Source organism: Oratosquilla oratoria, chromosome 36 (assembly GCF_046742065.1).
Source record: "Oratosquilla oratoria isolate Oo_2021 chromosome 36, ASM4674206v1, whole genome shotgun sequence".
NCBI classification, from domain to species: domain Eukaryota; kingdom Metazoa; phylum Arthropoda; class Malacostraca; order Stomatopoda; family Squillidae; genus Oratosquilla; species Oratosquilla oratoria.
In genome coordinates this window covers 47,894,396-47,905,736 of record NC_134812.1, presented here as the reverse complement: position 1 = coordinate 47,905,736, position 11,341 = coordinate 47,894,396, and positions in this window count along the sequence as shown.

Genomic DNA, 11,341 nt, shown 5'->3' with positions numbered 1-11,341 from the left:
TCACCAATAAAGAAATCATCAACAAAATCCATGACATGTTGCTCACAGATCGGCGTTTGACTGGACGTCTTATTGCGACAGAGTTGGGCATCTCCCAGGAACGTGTTCATGCAATTGTCCAGAACCATCATGTCAATGAACAATATTGCCATTTTTCATGCTCATCCACGAATATTTATCTGGCGATTTGTGACCATGGATGAGACTTTGTTTCACCAATTCCAGCCTGAGTCGAAAGAACAATGAAAACAATGGAAACATCATGGATCTCCAGCTCCAAAGAAGGCTAAGTCGGTGATCACTGCAGGGAAGGTGATGGCTTCCATTTTTTGGGATTCTGAGGGGGTGCTACAGGTGGATTATCTGACAAAGGATCAATCCATTACTGGACCATACTATGTCAACTTAATAAGGCATCTGCGAGAGAAAATTAAGAAAAAAACGGCGTGGAAAGCTGTCATTAGGGGTGTTTTTCCATCAGGACAATGCGCCAGCACACAAATCCGCCGTGGCTCTTGCGAACATCCTTCCCATACACCTGATTTGGCTCCCTCAGACTATTCTCTATTTCCCCCCCCCCAAAAAAAAAAGCCCAGTGGTCAACATTTCGCCACGGATAATGACGTCGTTGATGCTCAGAGGTGTATTTGGAGGACCAAGACTGAAGCTTCTATAAAGAGGGGATCCGAAAACTCCACGACCGTTGCAATAAGTGTGTAAACTTGCAAGGGGATTACGTCGAAAAATAAATGTATAATCTATTGTGAAATATATTTTTGTACCTTAAGTCACGAATTTCTCAATCCCCCTTCGTATGTATATGTATATGTATATGTATATGTATATGTATATGTATATGTATATGTATATGTATATGTACATGTATATGTATATGTATCATATACATATGTATGTATATATATATATATATATATATACATATATGTATATATATATGTATATATATATATGTATATATATGCATATATATATATATACATACACATGTTTATATATGTTTAATCATATATATATATATATATATATATATATATATATATATATATATATATTGCAAAAATAATCACAATAACGCGTGACGAAAAGATATTGCAGAAAACACAGGGAAATTAAAGTCGGAATACGGAACGTTTTCGTCTATTACGACATCCTCAGAGGATGTCGTAAAATAGACGAAAACGTTCAGTATTCCGACTTTAATTTCCCTGTGGTTTCTGCAATATATATATATATATATATATATATATATATTATGGCGGAGTCAACTGGGACTCCGCAGATGAAATAGACAGTCAGCATCATAGCGTCCGTGACGTAGACAGACTTGGGACTGAAGGTTATAGAATCACGGGGATATTTGATGCGTATTTAATGCAGATCTGATCCATCGTTCGATAATACGTTGGAATTGATGAAAAACTGTAAAAAGTACTATAATTACTATAGGCTAAAGGCTACACAAGAAGAGGGTATTACAAAGGATGCACTAGAATACTCTAAACCTCAAATACAAAGAGTTTTAAGACTTACATGGTTTGGCTAGGCGTGGGGTGTGTACATCTTTCTAGATCGGACCAAGACTGGCGCCTAGGGGTGACGTTACATCACACCACAGTAACCGGTTCTTACACACCTTCTTAAGTCTAATTCTTTAAGTGAACATTGTACAAATAATGAGATGCTATCTTGCAGCACAGCTTGCAGACAACTTACAACGATAGTATTCTTAAGCAGACGAAGCTTCTGCTCGCAGCATACTTAAATTAAACATTACGAAAAACAAACTTGGAAACCTCTTCCGAGGGGAAACGAGCCTTACGACAAAAAGATATGTAAACATGGGGATACACGGACATATAAAAAAGCCCCGTTACCTCTCGTAACGGCACATATATATATATATATATATATATATATATATATATATATATATATATATATATAACTCTGCCATGGGGAATGACATCTAAATCCCATGCCGGTCCCAAGCCCGGATAAAAGAGGAGGGTTGTCATGACAGGCCTAGCTAGCCGATGACGTAAAAAGACCTATTTGCTCGAGAAACTCAAGGGACAGCCTCGGAACCAGGACGGACCAATCGAAGACGAAATAGGAAACGTTTATGGACCAGAGCTCGAACTATGCCAAAAATAAGATGTGCAACTTTAAACATTGCCACATACAAGGACAAAGAAGAAGAAATCATTGAAATGATGCTGAGTAGAAAAATAGACTTATTTGGTATGGCGGAGACAAGACAGTTTGGAAAGGAAAGAGGAAAATATTTAGGTGGTGGATTTGTTTTGATGTATAGTGGAGTTGAAACAGGAAGAAGAAAACATGGGGTAGCAATTATAATAGGACCAACACTCTCACCATATATTCAAAACGTAAAATTGATAAATGAGAGACTTATGTACTGTGTACTGAACATCAAAGGTAAAAGATACTTTATATATCAGGTGTATGCACCTCAACAAGGACACACCGATGATGAAAAAAGGGAGTTTTTAGAGATGCTGGAGGATAACATTGATATGAACCCAGATAATGTCACTATAATCATGGGTGATTTTAATGCTAGGGTTGGACAGGACAGAGGAGGTATACAGGACATCATTGGACCCTTTGGAGAAGAGGTGAAAAACAGAGAAGGGGAAAATCTGATAAATTTATGAGAAATAACATGAAGATTATGAACAACTTTTTTAAACATAAAGATGAACATAGGTATACAAGATACAGATGGAATCAGTTAACCGATCAGTTTGATCAAAGGTCCATTATTGACTACATGCTGACATCTGACAAAAGATTATTCAACAACGTGAAAGTTCTATCAGGTGATTCGCTAAATTCAGATCACAGACTTCTAATTAGAGATTTAAATATCAAGAAGATAAAGCAAAGACAAATACAAAAGAGAAAAGTAATCAAAGTTCAGTCATTAAAAGATGCTGAAACAAAAGACAAGTATCAGGTAGCATTAGATGAGAAAATTAATCTCAGAGAGGAAGCAGCTGAGGGTTGGGAAGATCTGAAGGAAATAATTAAAGGTGTAGCAGAAGAAACGTTAGGAACAAAAATGGTGGGAGGAAGTAAGAAAAGACATACACCATGGTGGACAGAGTAAGTAAAGTGTGCAGTAAAAGAAAAAGTGAAGGCACTAAGAAAGTGGTTGAGACATAAAACACTTGAAACAAGAATAGAGTATGTCACTTCAAGAAATAAGGCAGAAGAAGTGAAGAGAACAGCACAACGAAATGTTTGGAAGAAGTTAGGAGAGACAATAGAACAAGATCTAAAAGGTAGTAAGAAGAAAATCTTTGGATTAGCAAAATCATATAGGAAAGATAAGAGTAAGGTGCATAACATTAAAGATGACAAAGGTAATGTTATTATTAGAACCCAACAAGATAAACGAAAAATGGCAGAGTTATTTTAAAAACCTTCTGAGTGTGGTAGGTGAAGACATAGATGAAGGTATAGAGAACGAAGAGGACATTAAAGAGAGACAAGACCAAGATGATGAAATAACAAGAAATGAGCTACAAGAAGCCCTGAAGAAAATGAAAAACGATAAAGCACCGGGATGTGATGCCTTACCGATCGAGCTGATAAAGGAGGGAAATGATGCCCTAAAAGAGAAGATATTGAGAATATTAAACAAGGCCTGGAGAGAAGAAACTATTCCACAAAGTTGGGGTAAGACCATTATACTACCGGTCTATAAAGGTAAAGGCCACTCAGGTTTCTGTGGTAATTACAGAGGTATCTCTCTCATCAATCAAGTAGCTAAACTTTATGAAAGAATCCTAGAAAAGAGAGCAAGAACAGTGATAGAGCCAAAACTAGGAGAAGAACAGTTTGGATATAGAAAAGATAGAAGTACATCTGACCCCATTTTTATTTAAAGAATGGTCATGGAAAAATGCTGGGAGTATAAAAAAAAATTGTATTTTGCTTTTATAGACTTGGCAAAAGCATTTGACTCCGTTCCAAGAAACAAATTATGGAAATGTTTAGTGGAGGAGTATAAAATGACAAGCAAACTGCAGAAAGCCATAGAGAGTACATATAAGCCATGTTCGTGTCTTGTTAGAACTGGTTATGAGAAAGATGAATGGTTTGATATAACAACAGGAGTGAAACAAGGAAGTGCTTTGTCCCCATTATTATTCATAGCATATATGGATAGCATTATCAAAAAGTATAAAAAGAGAATAAGAGATCAAGGAGAAGGGGATGAAGATATACTAGTGTATGCAGATGACATTGCCTGCTGGAGTAACGACAGATTACAGTTAGAAAGAGCTCTAAATTGTTGGAAAAGATGCTTTAATGAGGCGGGACTAAGCATTAATATTCAGAAGACTGAAATACTAACCACCACAAAAGAAAATTATGACATTGCAGAAATAATGATTGAAAATGAAAATGTTAAAGAAGCACATTGTGTTAATTATCTGGGAAGCGTATTTACAAAAGATGGATGCAAGAATAGGGAAGAGATAACTGAAAGAATATCAAAGTACAGTAGAGGTGTCTGTGCCTTGTACACTATCCTAAAAGATATAAATGTACCTACGGAGGCAAAGAAAACTATTTTTGAATCAGTTTTGGTACCGATTTTAATGTATGCTGCTGAAAGCTGGACATTAACATTAAGAGACTGGAGCAGAATTCAGTCGGGAGAAATGAAAACGTTGAGAGCAATAGTAAATAAAACCAAAAGAGATCAAATTAGAAATGATGAAATAAGAGAAATGATTGGAGTAAAATCAACTAGAAGCAAAATAGAAAAGGCACAACTAAGGTGGCTTGGGCACGTGGATGAATGGATGAAGAGAGAATTGCAAAGAAAAGATGGAACTGGAGACCAGAAGGTAGCAGATCTAGAGGTAGACCGAAGAAAAGATGGAAAGATGGCGTTGAAGAAATCCTAGAGGCAAATGGATTAGGAAAAATAGAGGATTTGAGAGAAGAAGGAAGCTTTGAGAGGACAATCTGGAGAAGTGTGCTGGCCCGACTGACAGGCTGAAAGCCTACCTGGATGCGGAAGTAAGAAGTAAGAAGTAATATATATATATATATATATATATATATATATATATATATATATATATGTACATATATATATGTAAATATGTTATATATATATATGAAAATCAAGGGAACAGATTCTCTTGTAAGTAGGTGTTGTTAAAGTCGACAGCATTTTGGTAGTTGTTGATTTCCTTTTGTGTATTTCAAGCTTTCTAACAAGGATTCGGCCATTTGGGGGTGGGCAAATGCCAATACACCAAAATTATATATATAATTTTCAACGTTCCGTCAGCATAGACATCATCAGCAAAATCTGAATATACAGTATATGTATATATATATATATATATATATATATATATATATATACAGTATATATATATGTATGTGTGTGTGTACACACACACACACACACACACACACACACACACACACACACACACACACACACACACACACACACACACACACACACACACACACACACACACACACATATATATATATATATATATATATATATATATATATATATATGTATATATGTACAATACTGATTGGGTCCCAGTGATTAGAGATACATTTTTAACAACCACAATGCACTTTGATTCTAAGCCATCAACATCGGGAGACCCAATGGGGCCACATGCAGAAATTGAAATCCGATACTGCCGAGGACTCGAACTTAGCAATCACATGACAAGTGCCGTAGTAACTAACCAACGATAGCGTAGTTGGTAAGTTACTAAGGCACTTGTCATGTGATCGCGGTGTTCGAGTTGTTGGCAGTACCGCATTTCAATTTCTGCACGTGGCCCCAATGGGTCTCCCGATGTTGATGGCTTAGAATGAAAATGTATTGTGGTTGTTAATATATATATATATATATATATATATATATATATATATATATATATATACTTATATATCTATATATATATATGGATATATATAGATCTATATATATAATATATATATGTATATATATATACACACACATATGTATATATATATAGATACATATATATGTATATATATATATATATATATATATATATATATATATATATATATATACATATATGTATATATATATATATCCAGGACTACTATTACACAGGACGTGCGCACCCAGATCCCTGGGTCCGCTAGCGGAGGCCATTACTTTCTTTGTAACCTAACATTTTACATTGGACAAATATATCAAAACTAGAAACCTAACATTGTATATAGGACAAATATATCAACTATTGACTTATTCAATGCAGTATAAGTTAATATAAACTTTTATAGTGAAATAAGAAACTATTTTTAAGGCACTGTTATGCTTTGAAATGCCAATTTTAGCCGGACTTAACAGGTATTATTGTATAAGGTTAGTGAACACCAGGGTTGGTGATTTTTTTTATATTAAAAAAATATATATATAAGAAAATATTTTTTATTTAAATCAGATTTATTTGATTTAAATATATCTTTTTTATAGATCTTAAATATTGTGGGATTGCTATCTGATATGTGATCTGATTGCTAAAGGACATTTTTAGCATATCAATATAAGGAACAGTTTTATATAGACTTGCCACAAATATACAAGGAACGGTATAAACCGTATGTGAGGACGGTATGCTCAGGTTCACTCGATTCCTCCAAGAGTTTTCTCATCATGGTGACATCTGCTGATTGTCTGTCACAACACTTCCAATGTGACAACCAAAATCTTGTTCAGCCTTCTTGATCGAATTTTGTACAAGTTGTATAAGATATTCAGCAGTGTGAGGTTTCACTGATGTGTCTATTGTGTCAACTAAATAAATCTGACCAGTGTATGTTGTTAGAGTGACACATATCATGGGCTCATTATGGATGAGTACTTATCAGCAATATCTTTTCTGGATGGAGGAATATAACCTGGCCTCAGGTTCTGAACTATCTTGAGAAACTGAGGATGCTGAACCAGACGAAATGGTGAATTTGTAGCAAATATAATTCTTGCAACTTGTTTGTCGAGATTTTGCTTTTGAGAGGCTGAAGTTTTTATGATAAATCTGTCCAGAGATGTTGATGACTTTCTTTTAGATGATAGTCTGATAGTGACCTTTTTAATAGTGGAGTCAGGTTTGCAGATAATTCAAGTGGAGTCGATGATGAAGGGATTTAAGCTGTTGATACAGATCCTGAAGTGGAAACAGAAAATTTTAGCATATTGCATAATTTATAAATGAATAGATAAATGAATGAATACAGTGTGATTTAGGCTACTTTTGAGTACAGTAGTTATTTTTTTTAGATAATGATCATATTCACACAAGCCACTAAATTATTTGGAAATAATTAACAGGATATGAAATAGGTGGGCTTGGAACTCAGCCCACACAGGATTCAGTCCACTTTTAAATTCACTAAAAATAATGGCTTAGTTGGGTTAGGTTAGGCTAAATCCCTTTGGGCTGAATCCCATGTGGGCTGAATTCTAATGGAACCTATGAAATATATTACACAATGTTGAATGAAATGAATAACAATCATCTAGGTCCCAAAGTTGAGTGGATACAGTATATTATAGTGATATAGTCATTACCCAAATTTAGAAGTAATGAAGTTGAAGTATCATCTCTTTAGGACTTCACATTTTTATTGCACATGCTCTCCATTGTTCACCAAATTTATATAGTTGTGTATGAAAAGGGAGAAATGCACACAATATAAGTAAAATTATTTACCTGGGTCATCAATTTCTTCTGTATACTGTGGCTGACCTTGGCATTTATCTCTGCGAGATTTTAATCTTGACACAATCCCCTGTAGTTCCTGGCTGCAGTCTTTGCATGTAGCTCGGTATCCTTTGCCAGAAGTTGTTGGTAGTTTTTTAAAATAATTCCAGACAGGATCATTTTTTCTGCCTGAATGAACCACTCCGCCAGATTCAGAAGACATCCTTCCTGATTGATTCCAAAGCAGCAACTGACTCAGTAAGAAGCTGCTTACCTAGAACAAGTTTCAACAAGAATCTTGTTGAAACTTGTGGGCTGCACAGTGATATATACTGCATGTAGGCTTACACCGTTCCTTGTATACTTGTGGCAAGTCTATATAACACTGCTCCTTATATTGATATGCTAAAAATGTCCTCTAGCAATCAGATCGCATATCAGATAGCAACCCCACAATATTTAAAATCCATAAAAAATCTATTTAAATCAAATTAATCTGATTTAAAAAAATATATATTTTATATTTTCCTAAAAAGATAGAAAAAAAAAAAAAAAAAAAATCGCCAACCCTGGTGTCTACTAACCTCATACAATAATACCTGTTAAGTCCGGCTAAAACTGTCATTTCAAAGCATAACAGTGCCTTAAAAATAGTTTATAATTTCACTATAAAAGTTTATATTAACTTATACTGCATTAAATAAGTCAATATTTGATGCATTTGTCCTATATACAATGTTAGGTTTCTAGTTTTAATATATCTGTCTAATATAAAATGTTAGGTTACAAAGAAAGCAATGGCCTCCGCTAGCGGACCCAGGGATCTGGGTGCGCACGTCCTGTGTAATAGTAGTCCTTGATATATATATATATATATATATATATATATATATATATATATATATATATATATATATATATATATATATATATATATATATATAGACACCCTTTCCGCAAACCCTGCGATCTCTCCCTGTGTTCCGTGGCCTACAAGGGACCTCCCCCAGTTACAACACGGTGATTACTCCCCGTGCTTTCCATTCCATTGAAAACATGCTCCCTTTTCCTTTTTCTTCACTTCAACTGAGGATTCAGAAAGATCTGCGAATCGTCTTGATATTCAATTTGTTCTGCTTGTATTTTACCTTTTGTGTTTCGTATGAGATTCCCATGGAAAATTTCATTTACTTCCTCTACCCCTACCAGAAATCTACTTTTCGTAAGCTTGAGAGCTCACGGAAAAAGTTAATTAATAATTCCTTTGCTGTAGCCCCACAGGGGACATTCCTAAAAAAAGTAAAGGCATAAGAGGTTCTGGGAGTTTTCCAACTATAACCCTAAGGTTTGGGTCTTTTAATGTGCGTGGATGTGGTACAGATGAGAGTAAAAGGGAAGAGATAGGTAGTATGTTTGTGAGAAGAAAGATGGACGTGTTAGCTTTGAGTAAATCTAAGTTGAGAGGGAAGGGCGAGTGTAAGTTTGGGAGTGTAGTTGGGAGGTTATCAGTAGTGAAGAGAGGGCGAGGGAGAGAAGGGGTGGCTATACTAGTAAGTGAAGAGATAGATAAACGTGTACTGAAGTGGAAGGAGGTTTCCTCAAGGATAATGTGGATGAAGGTGAAACTGGGAAAGGAGATGTCTTTGTAAGTGCATATGGGCCTGGTAGTGAGAAGAGTGTAGAAGAAAGGGAGTCTTTTTGGGTAGATTCAAATGAGTGCATAGAGGGAGTAGGAATGAACGTCAATGTAGTTGTACTGGGAGACCTTAATGCTAGTGTAGGAAATGAACCAATTGATGGAGTGGTTGGGAAATGTGTAGTTCCAGGAAAGAATCGTAGTGGAGAGTTGATGGTGGAGATGTGTCTAGAAAGAGAGTTGATAATAGCAAATACAGTGTTTCGGAAGAAAGTCAAACATAAGTACACATGGGAGAGGGTGGTGGATGGAAGGGTGGTAGATAGAGCGTTAATGGACTAGGTAGTGGTAGATAGGAGTATGATAGGAAGAGTTAAGGATGTACATGTGCTAAGGGGAGAGAGTGGGGGAATGTCAGATCATTTTTTGGTGGAAAGTAAGTTGAGAGTGGAGGATAGATGGAGAAAGAGGAGAAGGACAAACGGTAAGGAGGTGCTTAGAGTGAACTCTTTAAATGAAAAGGAAAAGTAGAAGGAGTACAAGAAGAAGCTGAGAGAGGAGTGGGAGGGAGTGAAGGATAGAGTAGAGCTAGGTGTGGAGGAGGAATGGGGATGGTTCAAGGAGGGAGTCACAAAGTGCGCAAAGATGGTGTGTGGAACAAGAAGGACAGGAGGAAATAGAAGGAAGGGTAGTGAATGGTGGGATTAGGAAACAAAGAAGGTTGTAGAAGAGAAGAAGCGAGCTTTCACAGATTGGTTACAAAATAGGATGAGGGAGTCATATGAGAGATACAAAGAAAAGAAAAGAGAAGTAAAGCACAAGGTAAAGGAAGCAAAGAGGAGAGCAGATGTGAAATGGGGTAAGAGTATGACAGAAATATTTGAAAGTAATAAAAAGATGTTTTGGAAAGAAATTAAGAGAGGAAGAGGAGGCGAATCAAGTAGAGAAGAAAAGGTAAAAGGTGCTGTCCGATCTGATGACGACAGCGTCTAGGAAAGGTAGGGAACCGTTGGTCTCTTCCTCTACTGTGAATTTAATTCTTTTGTCCACGTTGTTCAGTTGTTCCAGTATGTTTCTTGTGTCGTTTGTTTTGTGTGAAATGAAGAGGATGTCGTCAACATAACGGTACCACTTGGAGTTAGCTGGGACGATATGCAGAAGGTGGTCCCTTTCCAATGGAGACCCCATTGGAAGCCCCTCATGTTGTCTGTATTCCTGCTTGTTAAAAACAAAAGAACCAAATTTTATGCACTTATCCACCAACTCCAAGTAGTCACGCTTGTTGATGGGTAAGTTGTCGGTGTCAATGTGTTGTACTGTTTCTTTAACAGCCCGAAGGGCACCGTCTATTGTTACGTTTGTGTAGAGGGAAGTGATGTCAAAGCTTATCAGGCGTTGGTCTGTGAAGTCAAATGTGTTGAGTTTGTCTATTAGGTCGGAGGAGTTTCTGAGGTGTGTTCCGCTAATGCTACCTAAGGAGGATGAAAGAGGTTTGGCTAATACCTTGGCTAGTCTATGTGGTGCGCTACCTATGCCAGAAGTTATAGGTCGGAGGGGAATGTCCTGTTTGTGGATTTTCGGAAGTCCTTTCATGGATGGGATTGTTGGGTCTTCCTCTAGGAGGTAGAGGAGTTTTTTTCCCTTTTCGGTTCTTTTGAGGATTTTTCTGATGTCGGTGTTGAACTTCTTGGCTTCTTTGCTGGCTGTACCGTCCCTTTGTTTACAATATGTGGATTGGTCAGAGAGTAAACGTTCCATTTTGTTGGTGTAGACCCTCTTGTTCATGATGACAACGCCACCTCCTTTGTCGGCGGTCGTGATGATGATGTCGTCATTGTTAAGGAGTTCTTGAAGGGCGCGAACGTATCTCCTGGGGATGGTCTTGCTGTTGTCCCTGGCTGCAATGGAACAGCATAATAGAACA